Here is a 10,906-nt window from a genome sequence, read left to right on the forward strand (position 1 = left end):
TCCCAAACTTGCTTACCTTAGAGGGCTTGCCTCCCTAACGCTCAGCACTCCACACCTTCCCCATGCCCCATATTTTCTTATTACCTGGTTTAAATAGAAAACTCAAAGATCAATGATTATTACTTTGTAATATCACTATATTCAAAATACTGATGTATAAATACAAGTGGAGAGACCATTACAGAGAACACATGCTAGTATATATTAACAGTTTTTCACAGCATCTATATTTTCTGTTTCTGTAAAAATACTTTCTCTGATTTACTTGTTTTCAGTGAATATCATGTAAAATTCACTATTAAAAGGAAAAAGAAACACAGAGAATCGACCCATATATATATATGCGTGTGTGTGTATGTGTGTTTGTGTATTTGAGCTCCTAAGTATGTCTAAAATAGAATGTAATCAATCAGGAAAAACACTTTGTATGTGAGAGAAAGTAAGCCAGTGTCTAAAATCACACAGCAAATGTCAAAGTCAAGCTAAAATGAGGCTTATCAAATTCGACTTGAATACTTTCTTTCATTACTACGTGCTGTTTTTCCTTGACTGGTAAGTTTATGGATGATAAATCTAATGAAAACCTTTGAAAAGTATTATTCCTTACCTGACATGGTCAGAGAAGAGGAAATACCGATGAAAGGTAGACGAGAAGAGGAGACGGTACGAGAGTACGTCTGAACACTGAAGCGGCTTAAGACCGCAAGTCTTCAGTAGAGACGACTGCTCACTGGTGATTGGTCATTGATCACTCGTCACTTGCCATGATGATTCAAATTTATTTACAAGCAACTACATGGGACCCCCAAGATTCTACCAGTTGGTGGTTGGTTTGGTGGGAGAATGATGTCATAAAGTAGGCAGGTGAAAGGTAGAGGCTAGCCAATCAGGAGGTCAGAATCCCAGAAGAAGACCGGATTGGATAGATAGTGGGGTAGAATGAAGCAGGCTAGGGAGATGGAATTCTACAAGACGGTTATAACAGTTTCATCTTCGTCAGACTCTTGTGTTAGAAAAATACTCCCATTATACTCAAGAGCTTAGCTATTTCATTAACAAATCATGAAAATTACCTAATAATTGTTTATATTGCACTGTTAAAGAAACAACATTTGTTATTACTAGTATATTTTAGATAACGTTTACAGCACAGCGGGTTGGGCATTTGCCTTGCAGGAGGCCAATCCTGATTCCGATTCCTCTGCCCGGCAAGCTACCCAGAATATCTCGTCCACATAGCAAGAGCCTGGCAAGCTACCCATGACGTATTCGATAGGCTAAAGCCAGTGACAACAAGTGTCACAATTTCTTGTAAGATGTTACTGGTTCCCGCTCGAGCAAATGGATGAACCGCGGGAGGACAGTGCTACAGTGCTATGATTGAAAAAATTGGTGGTTTCTTTCAATATGAGAACACTTACTAGGATAATTTGTAGATGAATCGAGATGTGTTAAAATGTAAATAAAATTGAAGAAATAGTAAATGCACAGGTATCTTATTTGTACAAAACAAACAGTTGTTCTCAGTTTAAAACTGTAGAAGATAAAGAAAAACATATACTCATTTGTGTCAAAATTTTTCAACCTGAAAGAAAAGGATCAAAACCAATTTAAGTAATCAAAAAACAAGCAAAACCAACAAATACTGGCAATTAATATGATAGGCCAAGGATGAATGTTTTTAATAAATTAGTGCTGTTAAAAAATCAGTATTTAGCTATTAAACTTCAATAGTAAATATAAGCATAAACCATGATCATATAATCTGTATTGAAAGAAGTGTAAATGACTGGTAAACACAAGGGCAAGATACTCGCAGATGCCTACCAGGTTCTCTCAGAGTGAGAACTGGACAATAATTGTTGTTGTCTTATCAACAAAATCCAGTCTCTGTATCTTGGCCATTGATGGGATTACATGGCTCCAGGGGCAGTTCGTGGTTGTAACACTTAGCTACTAGGAGATGGGGGATCTGGTTGGAGGGGGCCCAGTCTTGATCTGAGCAGCCTTGGAGATCTCATCCCCCGGTTGTGCACACCTGGGTTCCTCTGTCAGATTCGTTCATGCATGAGGCTCCTGCAAGCTTGGGGAGAGTGGTCTAAAGCGTACCTATGGCTGGTTGCAGAGGTCTTCAGGTGCCAGGGCTCTGCTTGGCGCGGTGAGGGAAACTCAACACACCCCCTCCAAGGGACCCTGGTGAAGAAAGCCAGGTGCGGGGTCAGGAGACTCTCATTTTAGACATATTTGGAATTAAGTTTAGATCAAAAAGTACACATCATTCAAACTACGTATGTGCTTAGTAATAAATTACTGCACACTTGTTCAATCACCTAAGAAACCCCACTCTGCTCAGAGAACTAGATTTTTAATTATAGGTCTGTTTTGCCCGTTTGTCATGGCTAAGAATCACTATCATTAGGTATGAAACTCACTATACACAAAGAAGAACACAGGCTGCTTTGAGTCATCTGTGATGTTAATTTGTGTTGGCCATTAAACTTCACTGAGACCCTATTTTCTGTCCTTTACAGGAGCCTCATGAGTCTCAACTTCCGTTCAAGTTGAACTTATAATAATGTGGAATGAAATCATCAATATGCTCCTCACCTCTTCCTTCAGGAGAAAAATCCTACTTACATTCAAGGTGGTCAAAGTGCAGACATCACCATCCACCTTTTCCTGGAGATGTACGCGGGACTGAGGTGAGAACAGCAAAAGGCTCTAGTTTAATGGTATTAATGAAGGTTTCAGGGAAGTGCATTAAACAGGACTCATATAACATCTTCTAAAAGAATTATTTTGTAAAACTGATGCCTTGATTATGGTAAAAGATAATATGGTAAAAACCATATTTTTCTTTCTGGGACATTAAAGTTCTAAATCTATCAAGCTGCTTTGAAATACTTTCCTTGATTAGGTACCACTCTCTGCCATAGGGTAAGTAAGGACAACACTCAAAGTAATCAGAAGAGAAAAATTAACTCCTACTAGGTTTGGTTACACATATACTAAAATTGAAATGATACAGAGATTATCTGGTCCTTGCACAGAGACGACATGCAAACTTGTAAAGAGCTCCATATTTTTGTTGCAAGAAGAACTAACACGGCTACTTTAAGCTAAGGCAATCCCCACAAGTACAAAAATTCTACATAAAGATAGCACAAATCCCCATAACAACAATCTCTCTCAATGTCTATGGACTAAATGTGCCAATTCAGAGGCACAGAATAGGAAGATGAATTAGAAAACTGAACCCAACATTCTGATGCCTGCAAGAAACACATCTGAGCAATCAAAGCAACCATGGGCTAAAAGTAAAAGGCTGGAAAACAAGTCTTCAAGAAAAGAACACCTCCACAAAGCTGGAGTAGCCATACTAGTATCAGACCACGTGGACTTCAGGCTAAAGGTTATAAGAGACAGTGAATGTCATTCTTCACGATCATGGGATCTTTACATCAGAAAGAACTCACCCTCCTCAATGTAGATGCTCAATGACAGACCAGCAAAATACTTAAAAACAACTTCTAATAGACTTAAAAAAAAACATTGATAGCAAAACAGTACTAGGTGGAGATTTCAACACTACTTTGTCACTTCTCAATAGATCATACAGACTAAATCTCAGCAAGGAAATATTGTATTTAAGGGAAGTAATGAACAACCGTTGGCTTAGAGAAGAAATCAAAGAGGAAATAAAAAGGTTCCAGAAACAAATGAGAATGAGGACGCGAGCTAGCAGAACTTGTGGGACACAGCAAAAGCAGTGTTAAGAGGAAAGACTATAGCTCTGCCAGAATTCATCAGGAAGAAAGAAAGGGCCTACATGAATAAATTAGAGCTCAAGATTTTGGAAAATGACCAACAAAAGGAGTGCAAACTAGGCTGGAGCAAGGAAATAATAAAATTTGTAGTAGAAATCAATGAGCTAGAATCCCAAAATACAATCCAGAAGACCAATAAAAGCAAAAGCTTGTTATTTGAGAAAATAAACAAGATCAATAAACCTCTAGAAGCCTCTCAAAGAAACAGAAAGAATTCTAATAAATCGAATCAGAAATGCAAAGGGGGGTATCCTAATAGAAACTACAGAAATCCATAGGATCATCAGAGATTATTTTGAGAATCTTTGCAGCAGGAAATGAGAGAATCTTGAATAAATTGATAAATTAATGGATTCCAATTACCTCCCAAGGCTGAACCAAGAAGATTTGGAATACTTGAACCTATCACTACCAAGGAAATTGAAATGATGGTCAAAATATCCCCCCAAACAGAATCCCTGGCCCATATGGATTCAATAGTGAAATATTTCAATCCTTTAAAGAGGAACTGCTGCCAACATTTTTCAAGATTTTCCAGGAAATTGAAGAAACAGAAATGCTCCCAAATAGTTTCTATGAGGCAAAGATCACCCTAATACTCAAAACAGACAGAGACACCACAAAAAATGAAAATTACAGACCTATTTCCTTGATGAATACAGATACACAGATTCTCAAGAAAATACCAGCAAAGAGAATCCAGAAACTCAACAAAAGATCACACACTATGACCAAGTAGGTTTATCTTGGGGATGCAAGGATGGCTTAACATTCTCTAGTCAATCAACAGAATACACCATCTCAATAAAATAAAGATAAAAGTCATGTCATCATATCGATAGATGTAGATAAAGCATTTGATGAGATCCAGCACCCATACATGATGAAAAACTCTCAACAAAATGGGAGTTGAAAGTACTTTCTTCAATCTAGTCAAAACAAACTACCACAAACCCACAGCAAGCATTATTCTCAACGGGGAGAAAACTAAAGGCTTGGAGCAGAAATCAATGAGCTAGAATCCCGGAATACAATTAGGCACAAAACAAGTTACCCACTCTCACCACACCTATAAAACATAGTACTTGAAGTACTTGCCATAGGATTTCGGTAAAAAGAAAAGATATCAAGGGCATACATATAAAAAAGGAAGAACTCAAGCTTTTACTATTTGGAGATGACATGATACTATACTCGGAAAATCCCAAAGAATCTACAAAAAAGCTCCTGGGAACAATAGATTTGTTTCGTAAAGTAGCATATTACAAAATCAATATCTGGTAGTCCATGGCTTTCCCATATATTTCAAATGAAAGAGAAAAAAAGAGATAGAGAAAAACAATCCCATTCACAATAATACCTCAGAAAATCGAGTATATTAGAATCAACTAAAATGTTAAGGAACTATACTTTGGTACTATTGCGGCAACATGGGAAGCTGCCATTGTTGACAACATTGACGAGGAATACAATCCACTGGTTCAGCACTTCCATGAATGTGCGAGGAATGCCAAGAGAGAGATAGCCACAAAAAATTGCCTATCTTCGAAAACTCTTGAGCTAATTCGCCAGCATGGTTTGGCGCATGCCTCAGCTGACCGCAAGCTAACGTGTGAGCGTGCAAAGCAGTGCAGAGATGCGATCAAGGAAGACCTAAAAGAGAGAAGAGCAGAAGTACTGGTAGATGCGGCAGAAGCCAGGAAAAGTATTCGTAATGCCTGCCTGTCCTTCGCCAACTATAAGACCAAGATGACTGCCCTCCGAAGTCCTGATGGATCCATCACATCCTCCAGAACGGCAGTGGAGAAGATTACCATGATTTCTACTCAAATCTCTTCGATAGCCATGTCCACTTGCCTACATACCAAATTCCACAGGATGGATATGTTGTTCCCAATGTTCTCCCTTCCGAAATCTGACACGCCATTTCGTTGGTAAAGAAACAAATAGCACCCGGCCCAGACAAGGTCAGACCTGAACACCTGAAGAACCTGCAGTCAGTACTCATCAATACACTGGCTCGGCTCTTCACTCGCTACCTGTCTGAATGCAAGTTTCCGTCCCAAAGGAAAACCAGCAGGACCGTACTACTGTTCAAGTAGGGAGACATCCATGGCATTGGCAACTATCGCCGGATCTGCCTATTGTCTGTCATCTACAAGTTGTTCACTGGAGTCATCCTAAATAGGATTGGCAGAACACTAGATGAAGGACAACCATGCAAGCAAGCAGGGTTCTGCAAAGGATTCAGCACCATCGACCATATCCACACGATAACCAAGCTCATTGAAGTTTCTCTGGAGTTCAAGATGCCGCTGTTTAACGTTCATTGATTTAAAGAAGGCCTTTGATTCTGTTGAGACGGAAGTGGTCATTGAAGCCCTAGCCAATCAGGGCATTCAAGACCAGTACATCAGGATCCTCCGTGAGCTGTATTACAGATTCACTAGCAGGATCTCACCATTCTACAAAGAAGTGATCGTTGATGTCAAGAGAGGGGTGTGGCAGGGTGATACCCTTTCACCGAAACTCTTCAGTGCCACCTTCGAGAACATCATGCGACGACTGGAATGGGAAGGAATGGGAATGAAGATAGATGGTCGGCAACTACACCACCTCCACTTTGCTGATGACATTGTTTTAATAACACCAAACATCGGCCAAGCGGCACAAATGCTGGCCAACTTTGACTGTGAGTGTGGAAAGGTAGGACTACAGCTGAATCCTAGGAAAATAATGTTTATTCGAAACAGCCTTGTTCCTGATGCCCCATTCACTCTCAATTGAAGGACTATCTCCGAATGCAACAGCTATGTGTACCTAGATCGAGAGGTCAACAAGACAAATGACCTGGCACCCGAGCTGTGCAGGAGGAAGAGAGCAGCTTGGAACGCCTTCAAAAACGTCAAAGAAATAGCTAAGAGGAAGAAGAACCTCCGGCTCCGGGCACATCTCTTTGATTCCACTGTTCTTCCTGCATTAACATATGCCTCAGAGACCTGGGCCCTATGCAAACAAGATGAGAACAGTATTCAGGTCTCCCAAAGAAGAATTGAAAGAGCTATGCTTGGAATATCAGGTTTCACTCAAATGAGAGAGATAATCCGGAGTTCTGACATCCGTTGCCGATCAAGAATCAGGGACGCTGTCTCTTATGCCAAGGAGTCGAAAATCAGATGGGCTGGTCACGTAATGAGATTTAGAGACGACCGCTGGACTAGAGCTGTTACCGACTGGATTCCATGGGATGTCAAAAGACCGCGTGGCCGCCCACCTTCCAGATGGTCAGACTTCTTCGTCAAGATCATAAAAGATCGGTTTGAGGCCCTTCATGTTCCCGGTTCGAACAGATTCCATTGGGCTACTCTAGCACGCGACAAGGACAAATGGAGATGTTACTGGCGCCCGCTCGAGCAAATCGACGACTAAGGGGAAGTTAAGTGATAAATGATAAAATTTTAAGGAACTATACAAAAAAAAACCCTAAAAACTCTACTTCACGAAATAAGAGAGTATATGAGGAAATGGAATCACATCCCATGCTCATGGATTGAGAGGATTAACACTGTCAAAATGGCAATACACACCAAAGCTCTATAAAGATTTACTGCACTTCCTATAAGGATAGCCATAACATTTTTCAAAGAAATAGATTAAATACTCTTGAAACTCATACACAACAATAAACTCCCATGAAAAGCTAAAGCAATATTTGTTAAAAAGAAGAAGGGAACAGCTTCCCCAACTTGCAACCCTACTACAAAGTTGTAGTAATCAAAATATCATGTATTCAGATAAAGACAGGCCTCACATCAATGGAATATAGTCAAATATCCTGACGCTGGCCCTCAGATTATTATTACCTAATCTTTCATAAAGGCTCAAGAAATATGAAGTTGAGCAAAGAAGTCTCTTCAACAAGTGGTGCTGGGAAACCTGGACAGCAACAGGCAAAAAAAAAAAAATGAACTCAGACCTCTTTATAGTGCCAGGCACAAAGTCAGATCAAATGTATTAAAAACCTCAATATCATACCTGAATTCTTAAGATATATGGAGAAAAATGTGGGACGATCCCTCCATGACATTAAAGCTAAGGGAAACTTCTAGAATGAAACACCACTAACCAAGGAAGAAGAAATGAAGATAAACAAATGAGACTACATTAAACTAAGACGTTTCTGCAACTTAGAAAAAATGGTGACCATCATAAAAACACAGCCCACATAATGGGGAAAAATTATTTATGCACTACCCATAAAATTAACCTCAAAATTCTGACTGCTGTATCGTTAAGAACACTAAATAGTTCCCGTGAATTTTATTCTTCTTCACATATATTTACTCTAAAATATTTTAGATTTCATTTTAAACCACAGGTAAAAAATAAAAATTATAATTTTTTTAAAAATTAAAAAGAACCCCTATGCATAGCCAGGTGCGATCCAAAAAAAAAAAAAACAAGAAAAACAAGCAAGCAAATAAGCAAGAAAGAAAGAAATTAAAAATTAAAAAATAATGCTGTTTGCAATGCTAAGGATCAATCCCAGATCATCATACAATGGAAGACAAATGCTCTATCCCTGAGTTATATCCCTGTTCTTAAACATTTAAAAAGGTCTTTTTTGATGTATCATTGCATTTTATTTTTTAAAAAATGCTTTTCTTAGTATACCTGGTCACCATCGTACCGCCTACTTCTTGACCTTTTCTTCACTTGTATATTTTACCTCTAAGATTCAGTTGTCATCTTATCCTTCCTATAGCCATGCTTTCCTTTGACAAACTTTCCAAGATCATGTCTGGCTTGCTTTAACATGGCATAAAATGGAAACGTTATTTTCTCTATGCTCTCACGCAAGAGGTGATGATGTTTTCGACCCAGGAGAACTCTTTTCTGGTGAGCTTCCTGGCTGTTTCTATTTGACTGCAAAATATCTAAAGGTAAGGCATCATCTTTTTCTTTTTGCGTTTTTGGGTCACACCTGACGATGCACAGGTGTTACTCCTGGCTCTGCAGTCAGGAATTACTCCTCACGGTGCTTGGGGGGACCATACAGGATGCTGGGAATCTAACCTGGGTAGGCCGTGTGCAAGGCAAATGCCCTACCTGCTGTACTATAGCTCCAGCTCCACCCCCCCTCCATAATTCATCATCTTGAGGGCCTCAGATTTTTACCTTCGATTTAGAAACTTCATCTTTACATTGACACAGTAAATTGAAACCACAGAATCATTGAATGGCATGTTATAATGGTAGCAGCCATGAGCAAACATTCATGCCATAAGTTGGTATGAATGAATTCTGTCTCAGAGGCTTCACTTCTGAGGATACCTGTCACTACCTCCTTTCTGTTACGTATCCCAGGATCAGAATCTACATCAGGCCAGCAGTAGAAATTGTCCACCCAAAAGCTAGCCTTCCACTGGTATCAGAATCCTTGATCCATGTAACTTGTAATTTTTCATTCATGATTTGTTGACCTTGTTTCAGGCAGAGGCATCCAGAGCATAAACTCAGCTTCCCAGTAGTTTCCACAGGAAATCCAAATACCTAAGAATGTTATCATTTCTGACACCACTGTTAAAGATTTTTTTGGAATCCCACGGTAAGATACTATCATTAATGTTATAATATTACTGTTCTCCATAGTCCAGATCTCCCCAAAGAACTCTCTACCCTCCTCACTCCAAGTATAGACTCCAGTTTATCATTCTCCTGAACGTACTTCTATTTGTTTCACTCAGGTTCTCCCCTAAAGTGTACAAGTTAAGTTCATACCACTCCAAGTTCTTATTCCTAAACTACCAGAGTGGGCTTGGTCCTCAAGCTTGTGTTCTTCCTTAAAGAAATACCGTGCTTTCTTTCTGTATGTCACTCTTTGCTTGCTTTGTAAAACGAGTGGTCTCTCTTGAACATATATTCCATTCCATTCCACCCAATGCCTGTTTCACAAGTTTCTAAGTGTTGTTCAATAAAATCTATTTTTCTTCACAGCGGTAGGGCGTTCGCCTTACAAGCGGTCAACATGACCGACCCGAGTTCGATTCCTCTGCCACTCTCAGAGAGCCCGGCAAGCTACCGAGAGTATTCGATATGCCAAACACAGTAACAACAAAGTCTCCAATGGAAACGTTACTGGGCCCGCTCGAGCAAATCGACGATCAACGGGAGGGCCTTTACCTTTTCTTCACTGAACTAAAAATTTTAAAACACCAGAGCATTGTTAAAATCAATATTTGTATGTTTTAAACCCCAAATTTTGAAAATGAAAGGGTGTAAAGCAATGGAATCCTACTCAGTTGTATGAAGTGAAATATTCTTATTATTTGTATAAAAAAGCATAACATGAGGATATTATGTTTAGTGACATAAGCCAGGCAGAGAGAGATAGGCATCATACAAGTTCATGCATATGTGGCATATGGAGAAAACAAATTAAAAGAATAAAATGAGACAGACAAACGTCTAAAACAATATTAATATTCTATGATTTATAATTCAATTAACAATGGTTCCTCATACACATTATTCCAACAAGACACTCCTCATTCTCTCAAAAAATAAACCCTCCCTCTCCCCCCAAAACCCCAGAATCCCTCAGTCCCAATCCCCTGACTCAATTGTGTGGATCAGTTCTCCCCTTACATTGCCCTTGAACCTTTGTTGCGACCTTGCTGTGTGTATTTACATCCCACATATGAGAAAAATCTCTCTGTATCTGTTCCTTTCCTTAAGGCTAACTTTACATGCATGATATCCTCTAGTTTCATCCAATGTTAAAAATTGTATAATTTGGATTTTTTCAAAGCCATAAAAACAAACTTTAGAACTATAAGACTATTTAGTTACCAGATGGAAAGGTGTTATCAAAGTGGAAAAACTGAACAATAATGAATGACAGAGGAGGCCTTTCAATTGTGAGTGTAATGTGATACATGCATGTTGATTATCCATAATCTTAAAATTCATGAAATTCTAGTAATTCTATAATGTAATTTTAAATAATCAATACAGTATTTAAATAATTTACATTTATCTATGATTTTGACTTATCTTTTGTGTCAAACTATCAGAAA

The 10,906-nt window shown here is 39.0% G+C and overlaps 1 pseudogene; it reads left to right on the forward strand.

The window, feature by feature from the left end:
- Positions 1-2,991: 2,991 nt before the first annotated feature.
- On the forward strand, positions 2,992-3,087 carry LOC130037166 (uncharacterized; annotated as a pseudogene).
- Positions 3,088-10,906: the final 7,819 nt, after the last annotated feature.

The sequence above is a fragment of the Sorex fumeus genome, unplaced genomic scaffold (assembly GCF_029834395.1).
Source record: "Sorex fumeus unplaced genomic scaffold, SorFum_2.1 ptg000070l, whole genome shotgun sequence".
Taxonomy (NCBI): Eukaryota; Metazoa; Chordata; class Mammalia; order Eulipotyphla; family Soricidae; genus Sorex; species Sorex fumeus.